The 13,319-nt window shown below is 48.2% G+C and overlaps 1 long non-coding RNA gene across 1 annotated transcript; it reads left to right on the top strand.

Annotated features, from left to right (window-relative positions):
* Positions 1-9,083: 9,083 nt before the first annotated feature.
* On the top strand, positions 9,084-12,973 carry LOC142421534 (uncharacterized). The gene is made up of 3 exons (XR_012778899.1): positions 9,084-9,202; positions 12,020-12,179; positions 12,758-12,973. It is a non-coding gene; the product is annotated as an uncharacterized LOC142421534 (long non-coding RNA).
* Positions 12,974-13,319: the final 346 nt, after the last annotated feature.

The following is a 13,319-nucleotide window of genomic DNA, read 5'->3' as shown; positions in this document are numbered from 1 at the left end:
GTCATATACAGATCACTCGGCCTCTGAGAAATTGAAATTTCCTCTAACAGGGTAGAGTTTTGTGCCTGATTTAAAAAAAGGGGAAGGAAGGGGGATTTAATTGTGGGTCACTGGAAATCCAGTGAATTACTCTAAAAGCACTAGCAAGAGCGGGTATGAATCACTCCTTTCTTCTTTGTGCTGCTTCAGCTGAACTGCTCCAGTGTTCAGCTTCATTAATAATTAATATGGTGGGGAAGCGGGGCCCGGCTGCATTGTCTTCTGCCACAGCCAAAGGGAAGAGCACGTCTGCAGATCCACACAGCCACTCTCACACCAAAGCTCTGGAAAGGACAGCTGCGTGTGTAAGAGAAGTAAACAAATCTGTGCCTCTTGCTGTAGCTAACAGTGGTAGGTGAAAAAAAAAAAGGTGAGCACACCATCCAAGGTGAAGTGAAGGCTCCCCAGGAGGAGGAAACAAGTGCACAATAGAAAACACAGCCTTGACATCTGCAGCAAGGCTCACCCAGCAACACAACCGTGCTTGTTAGAGGAGAGGGAAGCGCACGGCCTCTGAAGATCCCTTAACTAACAGCTAAAAAAGCCCGAGTTTGTTCATGAGGCAGGTTACAGCAAGACGAAGGACTGCCCAGCCCCTGGCGCCCCGTGACCTCCCGGACCCGCTCTGCGAAGGTGCCTGGCTCCGCTGCTTGCCTGGCCCCCACCTCTCACCTGGGCATCCCTCAGGGAGGGCTGATGGATGGGGCAGGGTGGTGCAGGGGGACCTGCCCCATAATCCCGGCTGAGGAATTATTTCCCTGTGGGTGTCTAAGCACAGAGAGTGACGGTGGATAGAGGGATGCTGGGAGCACCCTTAGGGCAGGGGTAAAGCTCCACGTCCAGCAAGTGTTGAGAGAGGGGGGCCACAGCTTGCTCACAAGGCAAGGGAGGGACCTCCTGCTATCATGGTCCTGGGACATGGAGGGAAAAAGCCCTTGGAGGAAGGTCTACAGGACAGCTTGTGTAGAGTCAGTCAGGCCCTGGCAAACGGCAGTGGTGAACAGCTTAACCGTGTGTGCATGGCAGACTGGGATCTTATTTTAGTCCATCTACAACTTATTTTATTGTCTCTTCTCACCAAGAATAAAGTAGCAACTTCCTTCAATACAGAGGGAAGTTAATGTCTGCAATTTGAGCAATTGTCCATGTCAAGGTGGTGACATCATGGTGGCACTATGACATCAGTTAACAAGCTTTAGTTCAGCATGGAGTTCATTGTACATGTCTGTGAGTCAAGGCTTTCCAAAAAGCTTTTACAGTACAGAAATCACTATTGCTTAGTGAGCTTTTGAAATCAGTACCTTGCGAAAGCTTATTATGTTTCTCTCAGTGGAAGATATATGAAATAATCTATGCTTGGTGTGAAAAAGCATATATATATACACACACACATATATATATATACACACATCCCTTTTTTTACTTACTGAGAAGGGGAAGCCCTGTGTGGATGTGTGGGTGACCACGTTTCTCTTGTGGAGTAGTTGCACTAAGCAGAAAACAGCTGTCCTGCACAGCTCATAGTGCCCAGGCTAGTGTCTCTACCTGGAGCAATTCAAGCAGTTACCAGGAGTGAACGCCTGGTCAGGCTGTCTGTCTTACAGACAGACTTCTGTAAGACTTCTGTAAGACTTACAGACGGAAAGAATCTTCCTTGCAAAAGTGTCAACAAGAAGGAACATATGAATGTTTATTGACAGCTTCAACGCAAGGCCTGCAGGCTTTGACTAAGCTCACCTCTGCCAGCCACGCAAGCTATGGTGGGGGACTGTGCACGGCTGTGGCTGGTCTCGCTCCTTCAGCTCTGCTGCGAAGGGGCAGAGTGCTGGGGGATGAGCGCAGCCCTGAGCCACCATCCCCTTGCTCCAGACACAAGCAGCAGAATGCACGCACCTTAGAAGCAAGGTTTAAGACAATTAAGTAGCTAAACACAAGTAATTATAAACACACATACACATGCACGTACAAGCTATGATGTTCCGGTGTTATATATGAGGAGCACGGCTCAGACGTTCCTTAAAATGGCTCACAATAACGGAGCCGTGGGGAAATCATGCAACAGAACTAACTCTGCCCGGGCTTTAAAAGTATTTTATACACTCCATATTGGGGTGGTCAGGAAAGTCTCAAGCATCAAACAGGTGATGGCATTTTAGTGATTAAAATAGACTGAATTTAACACTCAGTTGAGATGAATGGAGCAAGCTCACAGCCCTGTTGCTTGTGTGTTCACCCTAGCTGCAGGAGGAGCAAGCTGGCGAGGGAGTGACAGCGGCTGGCTGCGCAGGCTAGAGTGAGTGGTAAAATACTGCCTCATCTTTTTCCTTCTCCTTTTTTTTTTTTTTTTTTGCAATTTAAATGAAGAGAGAGAGCAGAGCAGGCTCTCTGATAAAAACAGAACAAAATTGCAGAACTCTATCATTGTTCATGTCTGGTTTTTGTTCATGACAAAGTCATTGGCAGTTAAGTTTTGACAGCGTCATCCAAAAAACTAGCAAATGAGTCAAAAGATGAAAGTTGGTTAATCTTATGTTCATCTGCAATAGTCAATAAGTTTCTTGGATGTCAGTGGGGACCCCGTGCAAGCCTGGAGCTTGCTGCAGCAGCTGTGGTAAAGGGACTGACGCCCCTCTACCACCCCTCTCCTGGGACTCACTGCCAGCATTGCTGCCCAAAGCCTTGTTTACTCCAACCTCCTTCAGCTCAAATAATGCATGTTAGCTGGAGCACTTTTAATAACAGAGTCCTTTTTTTGCACCACCAAGCCTATCCTATGGGCAGAGTGCAAAGGGCTGTCATTGTGGCTGTGGCATTCTCATTTTCCTGGCTTCCGCACCCTCACCCCCAAACATGTTACCTCCAATCTTCACTCCTTTTCCTGTCAGGCACTGAGAGAGGGATTAAATATCACCTTCCCTTCCAGTAGCTAGGCTGTAACAAAATCCTTTCCCCAAAGCAGCGCTCAGCCTCTGGGAGGAGGGAAGGGGCTGGAAGAGGTGGCAGAGCCGGAGGGGTTGCAGAGCTGCAGCTTCAGTCTGCCCCCCCTGGCAACCCACTTCTCTTGCAGTTCTGCAGAACTAACCCACTTGTCAACTGTATTTTAACTGCAGTTCATCATATTCATCACATCTCATTATCACTTCTCACACCTTTCCTCTGTGTAACTACCCGCGCTCTCACAATTTTGCTGCACACATGGGTCCTTTCCTTTTAGGCTGGGGCATTCAATCACTGTCATTTTCCCTGGTCCCACGAGGTTTCTTTCTTTGTACTTCATATGTCATCACCTCAATACTCTTGCACCTTCCACTTCCTTGGTTAAGCAATGCAAAGGATGTTGTTGTGCTCTTTTTGCTGTTGCTAGGATGGGACAACTCACCTCTACCATATTATGTTGTTTGGAATGGATACCTATAGCGAGTGATATAGGTAAATAGATACGTAACAGACAAACTTATTCTCCTCGTGACACTGAGTCTCCCAGAAACATCCTCCTCAGACATTCCTTCCTGGTAAACATCATTCAACAGCAAGTATTTTCAACCATAAAGGGTATCTTTGATGCTGCATTAGAAATAAACCCTTGCAGCATTTATGAAAAAGGTTTTTGGCCCCCTTCTCCCATCAGAGCATAAGCTGGCTCACTCCAGGTACCAGGAAGTGCAAGGTTCCCTCTGGTGACTCTGGATGAAGTAGATATTGAGCATGTGGGATCCCTGACCTGCCTGCTGTACCTCTGGGGGAGGTACCTCTCCCACAGCACAGTCACCCACAGGCAACACTGCCCATGACTCAACCATTGCGACGCAAAGCCCATCATCACCAATGACGCTGCCACCAAAGGTGGATTTGTGCAAAGATGTGGAAATGTGCACTGAAATGACTAATGTTTGGGTTCCTTCTCTGCAGGGGAAAGGGGCAGGCAGCTTCTCAAATAGCAGAGATGATGCTCATCAGAGAATATAGAAGCCAGCCCAGCGTTAATGGCGTGCTGTCATCGCATACTCCTACCCACCCGGATGGGTGTAGCTGCGTTCACATTGACGCTATCCACATCCATGTACAGGATGGAGTGGGATAGTTCACTTCGCATGCACACAGGCTCTCTGCTGTTCACTGAGCGTGGGGCTGTGGTCCGTCAGTACAAGGATGACAGCTCACACTGAAGCACCCAGCAGCCTTCTCTGCTGCCTGGAGAAATGCAACCAGAACAAAAAACTATGGAGGTAAAAAGCTGAGCTGGTCTTGGCAGATGTCAGTATAGGAGAAAGGTAAAAACAAAACAAAACAAAAAAAGCAAAATACAGCCCAAGTGCCCAGGTATAACTGTGGGATGGCTCAAGGAGACCCTGCAGTGTAAAAACTTGTCAAGGCTGGTTCTCAGTGGAGAAGAAGCTGGTGATCCACTTGGAAAGGGATGAAACCTGGGCTCAAGCCCATATTCTGAGCTGCATCTGTTCGCTGGGGGCAAGAGCATCTTCTGCCTACACTGAAGCTATTTGCATGTGCCTGGAGCAGTGCCTGGGACAGGCAGAGGTTTACCACTAACTGCAAAGATACCTGTTAAATCTAAGGTTATATGACTTGGACCATGCTCGGAAGCCCTGCTTGATCCTACCTCTCCTCACACTGTATTTGGAGAGATAGCCACAAAGAGAAGGGCATATATTGAGTGGCATATATTGGGAAAAGAAGAGGTGTTCATGTCGACACCATGCCTCACTGTGGGCTGTCTGGATGGGAGCGCTGTGCCTGGCCCCGCTGGCACCAGGTACATGGTCACTAAGGCAGGTCACTTGGTCTCCCTGAAAGTGCTGCGGGGGAAGGTGCTGTCTACAGGCAGTCAGATACAGGTGCACCCTCTGGCCTGGCAAAATGGTCCGTGAACTGGGTCTGAGCAAGTAATTTCACATGGGCACCAAGACAAAATGTGGATCAGGCCAACTGAGTAACTGCAGAGATCACTTCACAGGAGAGTTTCAAGCAGAAAAAGGAGGCCCAGGACACTGGCTGGCCTGGAAGCAGGGCTCTGACAAGAGTCTGTGTTGCAAGGGAAGAGGCCCTGCAAGGCACTGGAGAAGTGAAAGAGAGAGAAGGGCACTGCTGTGCAAGCCGGCTGCCTCTGGCTCCTGGAGACAGCCCAGGGCTTTGCCCTGTCTCATGGAGGGATGTCCCAAGCAAAGGAATTTCCTCTGCAGCCTGGCTCCCCCTGGAGCATGGGAAAACATGTGCTAGTAGCCAAATTATGGCTGGGTGCCTTAGTGCTAGTCCTGGATATCCTCCCAGTATTTAATTAGAGATGGTAATGAAAATAGCTTGCTGTTCTCTGCTGCTGAAGTGAGCAGGGAGCTGCCAAGCCGGCAGAGATCACCCCACCAGGTCTCCAGGACACTCGTGACTCACTCTGCAGCAAACACCTGACACAGAGCAAGACACTCCTTGGGAAATCCCGTCTGTGGCTGAAAGGATTCCTTCTCCCACACTGGAGAAAAAAGCAAAAGCGGGGAGGGGGGCAGAAAAGATGGTCATAAGACCTATTTTCCTTTAGGGATGTAGAAAAGCAATGACTGCCAGGCAGTTCTCCCCACAGCCCGTGCCAGCTGCTGCCCTAATAATGAAGTTTGCTGACCTAGATCAGAGTCCGTGTATTAGGATGCGCATTGTGCAGCACGGGCCATTGAACAAGCTCTTTGAGGGCACGCGTGTGCAGCGAGGCACAGCTCCGCCAGCGCAGGTGCTCCTCCCGGGGCCACGCACGGCGACATCTGCCCTTCGGTGTCACGGGTGCCGCTGTACAGACCTGCAGGTCGGACACATGTCTTAGGGCCCCACCATTTCAGGGAACTGCTCATGCAGAGCCGCTCCGCTCTGTACCCAGCCCTGGCAGCAAGCACACCTCTCTAGGTACTGAATGCCTTGCGGAAAACTCATCTCCACGAGCACGGGAAGCAGATTGTGGACCGAGCGGTGGGGATCCCATGCTGACAGCCAACCCCAGGTGGAGTCAGCCTTGACAAATCCCCCATCTCACTTGCGTGACACATAAAATCTGATGAGCGAATGCGCTACCTGACCCAGGGATGTACAAAAGCACAGACATGCTGCCTGTGAGTCACCTGCTATTCCTGCCTCCAGTGAGTCCCCTGATACGCTGGTGACATGCTAATGCCAAACCGTGCGAAGCAATGACTGATACCTCCCACCCTCTTCTCTAACCTGTATCTTCTGGGCACGTATATGTAGCTTGACAAGAAAGGGGGGCATGAAGGGAGGCTTATGAAGTGACAGGTTTTTATAGGGAGGAAAAATAAGGTAGTGTTCGTTATTCTGCTTTCTTGCTGTGACATCTGACGATACGAATACCTGTAAATAGAAGCAGCAGTGGCAGGGCAAGGCAAACATGGACAGGCTCGTTAGCCTGCATCGGTCACGCTGGGCTCTCAGATGAGTGTGTGCAATGCCCATTAAAGCAGCGGGAGCTGTGCCAGCCTGTCCAAGGCAGAATTACAAGACCCCCTTGCCCCATTTTTTCTGCAGCATAGGACCATCAGTCTGACCATGGCAGAGCTTAACCCTGGGTTGCTCATGTCCAAGCCACTTGGTGCTGGCCAGGCCCAGCTCCCTTGTGCCATGGGGAAAAGCTTATTCCCAAGGTGTTAGCCTTCTGGACTGACCCCTGTTGCCCAACTTCACAAAACCTTTTCCCACAACAGCCTCAGACTTCACTTCCCATAGAAGTGTTGCATCTTGACCTAGGCTTTTCATTCAGCCACACAGAGGACGTCCTGGTATGAAAGCAAAAATTGTGCCGGGGCTGTTTTGTACACAACTTACTCTTACAGCACCCAAAAGTTTTGGGGGGAGGGGGAAGAGGCAAAGAGACAAGGATAACACAGCCGTAAGTCCCTGCTCTCTGCGTGGCTCAATGCTGTGAACAAGCATAAGCAAGCAGATGTTTGGCCTGATGTGTTCATTTTCCTCAATACCCTGGAAAAGATTGAGCTTTCTGTCTTAGCCTGCACCCTGTCCCCCACCCAGCACATTTAGGATGTTGGGAACAGAATGGGGAGCTGGAGCCGATGTCTTTACCACATTCCCAAGAAGGCCACGGTTAGGGCTGAATGCATGCTGTGACAGGGCAGGACCACTGTAAACCACCATGTGCGCAGTGGCTTCACTTCCGATTGATATGAAAGATGGGTGTGATTCTTCCCCAAAATCAATACAGACTATTAAGCTACTCAAAACACTGCTTAAAGGTGGGTCATAGGTGGAGTGCTGGTCTTCCTGGATCCCCCATGCAGGTGTAAAAATTTAATCTAGCTGTCTTGTAACTGGAATCATGTGCCTTGGAATGTGGATGGGGAAATGTGCCTTGGAAATCTGGGCTCCTAATGAAAACAAGAGGAACTAGAGAGTGAGCATTATAATGTTAGCTCATTGCCTTTATTGAATAACGTCCAACACAACCAGCATTATGTTGCGTTATAGCATGGCAGTGCCACCTGATCCTAACCTAATTTGATCAATTTTAAAGTAAAAAAATCTTGCTATGCAGACCTCAGAGGGCATGTGTAGAAACAGTTATATACCTAAAGGATGTTTTTTTCTTCCATCTGAAGCTATGCAGGCCTCATTAGAAACATGGAGAGTTTTAAATGCCTGCCATGGAAGACTGATTAAGGCTTGCTTTCGGGAAGCTGACGGCAGTAAATCAATTCATTAAAACTTTTTCTCTAAGTACTGAAAACGTGTGCTCTAACATGTCACCATGTGAGAATGAGCTGAAAGCTAGAAGTATTTCACAGAACGGTGGAACAAAATTACACATTTGCAGGCATGTGATGGGTTTTTCTTCTTCTCCCCGCCCCCCCCAATATCTCCAGCTTTTGGCAGCTCCTGCAGTAGGAAAACACGTAAGGCTTTCCAGCCCGGCAGGGAGCAGTGGGAAGCTGGGCACGCTGCCCTGAGATCTGACTCGCGCTTCCAGAGGTACTGGTCGAAGTTGTCAGCCTGAAGGAAAATAAAATAGCCCTGAGCCATGGTCAGGTGTGCTTACTGTGTTTAAACCAGGCTGCACTGCTCCAGAAACGTGCAGCATTTTTGGACTGCTTGAGAATGATAGCGTCAGGGGAAATGATTCAGGGGTTTTACGAGTGTTTCTTCATGCCCTTGTCTTATGTCTTCAAAGTGTGGTTTTTGGAGAGCATGGCTGAATGGCAGGTGACTCGTAAATGCCTATTTTAAAGATGGGCTCTAGTTAGCGTGTCACATACGAACCAGACAATGTGTGAATCCACTGGTGAAAGCCAGTGACATGATCTGGTGGGGAAGAATCCATCAGTCCTGGTGACAGAAACACTACAGATACCGAAAGTGGAGGCAGGAATTCTTTGTGGTTTTGACTTTGGAGTCATGCAGCTGAGAAGAGCCAAAATCCCCCGCTCCCTCCTCATTTACTTATCCACACGCAGACTTTGAGGATTGCAGAGTCATTAGATCATGTAACCCGACCTTTTCAGCTCTTGGAACCACACGTTGTTACTCAAAGCAGTGTTTGACTAAAAAAAAAGGTATCTTCCAGTATGATATTCAAGTAGCTGGAAGACTTTTCTTTTACCCTTTTATGCCAAAGTGCTTTATCTTTCTTTTGGAGAAACTGCCTCTTCTGAAGAGACTTCTTTCTCTAGAGGGTAATTTTTTGTCAGAACTGGACTGACAGGCTTCCCAGCTGCATTATGATTAATTCTCTTACTAATCGTCATCTTCAAAGTGAAATTTGCTTATATGCACAAGTCCTGTCTGAGCTGGCAAGACAGGAAAGTCCCTGGGTGTCTGAGCAAGGGCACAAGGATGCTGCTGAGGACTAGGAAATCCCACTTGAAGTCTCTACATTGCACAAATGTCCAGGATTCCATGCTGCGTGAGGAATTGGCCAGTACAGCTGTCACGGTGCTGCTTAGTGGCGCGTGGTTAGAGCAGGGTTTATTAGTATAAAGAGTATATGAGTGTGATCAACACCCTCCCTACATCTGACAGAGCATTTCTGTGGGGAAAAGAGAGGGATCTTTGCGGACCCTAAAGTAAGTAACAGCATGGTGACAACATGGGTTCCTAGAAAGCCTCGCTGGAGCTCAGGAAGGACACAGGGAAGCATATACAGGTAATGCTTTGGTGCAAGTGGTCTTGGGGAAGGAAGGGGATGGTGCAGGTACCTGATTCTATGTTATATGACAGAGGAGAGCTGATACACCAAACTGGCCTTTGAAAAGTAATACCAATGTGGTTGCTTCTGGTTGACCAGAGAGGCAATATCAGACGACCAATAGCTTCAGCCTTTTATGAAATTATGGTGCATGGACACCTGTCTGGACAGCTGCAGACCCGATACCAACATCTTTGGCAAGGCAGAGCAGCTGAAGGCTCTGAATGGCTACAGGAGTGAGAAGAATTCCTTCTTGCAGTGATTCCTGACTATTACTCAAATCCTCCTTCCCCTCCAAACCAAGCAAAACTGAATCTGATTACATTGGACCCACCTGCATTGGTCTCTCTCTCTCCGTCCCTCTGTTTTTGCACAGGCTTTGGCAGTGCTTCTTCCTCAGAGCTCAGCTTTTGATCCTCTTTCCTCTCTCCTGTGCACACCTTGTTTCCTAAATCTTAAACAAAGATGCACCTGAGGCACACCCACAGATCTCAATGCATATAAATAGAGAGGTGAAAGTAATCTTCAGCATTTAAATGAATTAAGGATTTTGTGTTAACCATTGTATTCCTACTGTATCCTAAAGCACGTAACACACCTACTGGCCAGCACACTCCAGCCTTCATTCTACATGCAGCAGCACTAAAATGCCCTTTTTGGAAATAAAACACCGTGAACCAGTAACCTTGCAGTAGGTAATTTTGGAGTTTTATTGATAAATGCTTGTTTAACATGAGCACGAAAGGTGAATCAGACTTCACACATTTAATATGCACTCATTGGTGTGCTAGGCTGTGTTAGATAATTACCGCTGTCTTGTGTTTAACACCTCTATTTAGACACGATGCTGCTTTTCTTCCTTTTCACGTAGATTCTGACTTTTTTGCAGGGGCAAGACAACCTTTGTTAGCACATAATGACAGTAGACTTTAATTTGTGTTGCTCTGCTGACTCAAAACTATTTTAAAAAAAACCAACTGAATTAAAAAGTCACGTAGCAATGTAAAAAATTTGGGAAGGGCTTGGCATTTAAAAAATGTTTAATTGGATTATGTTAAAAATTGCTTTTTACGGAGACTTCTGTTTCCACCGTGACCACATGAAAAGTGTTTGATGAGCCAGAGGAGCATGGCAGAGAGGAGGCTGACTCTCCTGGGAGACTCTTTTGCTTTGCTGAAAGGTGAAAATGTTACATGCTGTGAACTTGCTCCAGAGACAGTCATCACGGTAACTGTTAGCGAAAACACAGCTATTTTCACTGGAGAGTTCCTCCTGTTTTAAACCTGAAAACAGTGGCATTTATTGATGAGCACTAAGTGGCTATAACACAGGTAAAACCTTAATCTCTAAGAGCCTAAAATATAACATAAAAAAGAGGCTTCAGCCTAGGTACTGGAGAATTAAAGAGCCTGTAGAATATTTATAAGATTGCAAGCAGTTATTTGAAATTATTTTTATTTGGAGAGTTGTAGCCTAGTTGTCATGAGACAATGCTCACTTGAAACTCTGTGAGAAGCCACTATCTGCTGGAAGTGGTGTGTTTTGGGAGAATCTGTTTGGACATCAAGAACTGGAAGGCTCTAGCACAGCAATCAGCATTATCTCATGGCAAGTCCAAGACATTTCTTTTTTCCTCTGTATGTCAGCGTGTGAGCTAGCTTTAAAGGAATTTGGGAGAGCTAACAGTAAGAACTATGAGTCCAAGGAAGGGATTTTCCACTAAAATGACAGCAAATGTCTCCCTTATCCTGTAAGTCTCTTGCCCACTCAGGGTTTCCCTGGGAGGCACCACTGCCTGAAGACTTTACATGATTTTATCCGTGCTCTCTGGCCACCAGCAGAGGCATTCCAGCAGAAGCAGATTACGGTCTCATTGCAGATGTGGTTACCATCTCCAGCAGTTTTTCATGGCCCTCCAACACCTTGGGATCGCTGGATCCTGCAGTAGAGTTTTGTGCAAAGTCAGCCCTGGGCCACTGCCATTCCTGGACCCGGATTAAGGTAGCCTTCACCCAGTGTTAGGGCAAGCAGCAGAGGAGCAACTGACCTCATGAGAGCATTGGTGTTGTCCCTGGGGGCTGTTCTGTTGTAGGGACTATCGAGTCAGCCACAAACCAGGAGGTTTCCAAGGTCTGTCATCAAATGCAGCTGCAGGACATGGCTGTGGATGACCACAGGTCATGCAATGTGCAACCCCTATCACCCTGCCCTGCACAAGCTCCGCTTCCTTTTGCAGAAGGGCAGCAGGGCAGCATCTTCTCTTGCTCAAAAAGGAGCAACTACAGAGGTGCCTGGTATGAAAAATAAGATGCTTTCATGGTCTGAAGCAGCTACTGTGTTCTCTGTTTCAGCTTTTCTTATTGTTTGCACTTTTCACTCAATATCTGCAAACTTTCACAACCTGGTCTGTACCTGATACCTCTTAATTCTCACATGCCATTCCCTTCACCCAGACACTGCATAAATGGCTCTGTTCACTGCCACATCTCTCAGCAAGGTGTAAGTTTGCAACCTCTGCCATGCTGCCCCTTACGCTTGCAAGCGCCTCTCTCTGTCTGACCCCTGGGACCTTCTCCACTCCACTCCGCGGTGAGACCCCGCTCTGCTTCCTCGGGCCTCGCCAGTCAGTCTTAGTTTAAGCTGAGAAACTGAGAGTGGGTGGAAACTGCAGGGGAGGCAGAACCAGGATGGTGCTGGGAGCAGGGATGAGGTCTCCCAGGCCGCTCTCGGCCCGCCAGGGAAGCAAGGTTTTTACAACACAGCTCTCTCTCCCAGAGACACTGTTCAGAGAGAAAGCCTTGACTGGTACTACAACCAACTGATGGCCAAGATAAAGCAGGGGCGTAACACGGTGAAAGTGGACATGGCAAGTCCCTTGGCTGGTCACAGCAGTCCTCCCCAGGAAAAGCTACTGCACAGTGGACTTGTGCCTCAAGTGAGTTGCTCTGTCTCACCACCATTTCTGGGGTTTGATTTTCCTGTTTTTAATGCTTCATGCTCTTGTGGGCAATGATCACTGCCATTGCCGTATAAATTAGAGCTGGACTATTTCTCCTAATTGCTTGCTGCAGGCATATTAAGGCAGGATGCTGAGATCTGGGAGCACGGCCCCAGCAGAGCCAGACATCGGCAGAACTGTCTGTGGCTGTGGGCTGAGCCAGGCTGTCTCCCTTGGGGAAAGAAGGAGTACAAAAGGAGTTACATCTTTAAATGAGAAGTCATGGGAAAGACTGGCAGGGAGAAACCCACAGCTTTCGTAGATATTACATGGACCATAAATCCTCCCCTCCCTTCCCCCTCCGTGAGCACATTTTTGGTAGCAGCATTGGCAGTACCCTTTCCCTCTGCCATCCCTCCCAGCCACTTTGGCACACAAAGGGCAAGAGCATGTGTTCCGCTCCCAAAAGCCTTCAGAAATTAGGTCGGCATCCTTTCCAGAGCCATAAGGCAGCACTGGGATTCACGCCCTGTGTGTGTCCCTGCTGAGAAATATTTCTGTGTTGTCTGCAACAGAGGTTAAGAGAGGACAACACCAGGCGCCGCATGAAGGGAGCCTTTGTGCTCCCAGTTGCCCACCCCGCTGACACCACGAGACCAGGGGCCAGGGAACCGGCGCGGCTCCCTGGTGGTGAGGGCAGGAGCATCGAGCATCATCTGTCTGAGCTGAGCATCTTCCCACCCTGCCTTCTGGCTGGACAGGGGTGGATTGGTAGGTTGTGATACTTTAGATGTGGGGGACGTGAGGGGAGAAGCAGCCTCTTGTCCTATACAGGAATGGGGAAGGCTCCCCTGATATTTTAGGAGGAGGTCAGCTAAGCATTTGCAGCCAGCTCTGCTCTCTCTCAAAGCTTTAAACCTCTAGTTAACATAAATGCCAGCCCAAAGCCTCCAAACCTGGTGGCCCCCATCTTTGGGGGAGATGGAAGGATGGAGGACTGAGAAGTAGAATCATAGAATAATCATAGAATCGCTTAGGTTGGAAAAGACCTTTAAGATCATCAAGTCCAACCATTAACCTAGCACTGCCAAATCCACCACTAAACCATGTCGCTAAGCACCACATCTACACCTTTTT

This window comes from Mycteria americana, chromosome Z (assembly GCF_035582795.1).
Source record: "Mycteria americana isolate JAX WOST 10 ecotype Jacksonville Zoo and Gardens chromosome Z, USCA_MyAme_1.0, whole genome shotgun sequence".
Lineage (NCBI taxonomy): Eukaryota > Metazoa > Chordata > Aves > Ciconiiformes > Ciconiidae > Mycteria > Mycteria americana.
Note: the sequence above shows the minus strand (reverse complement) of the source record. Positions and strands in the feature narration are given on the sequence as shown.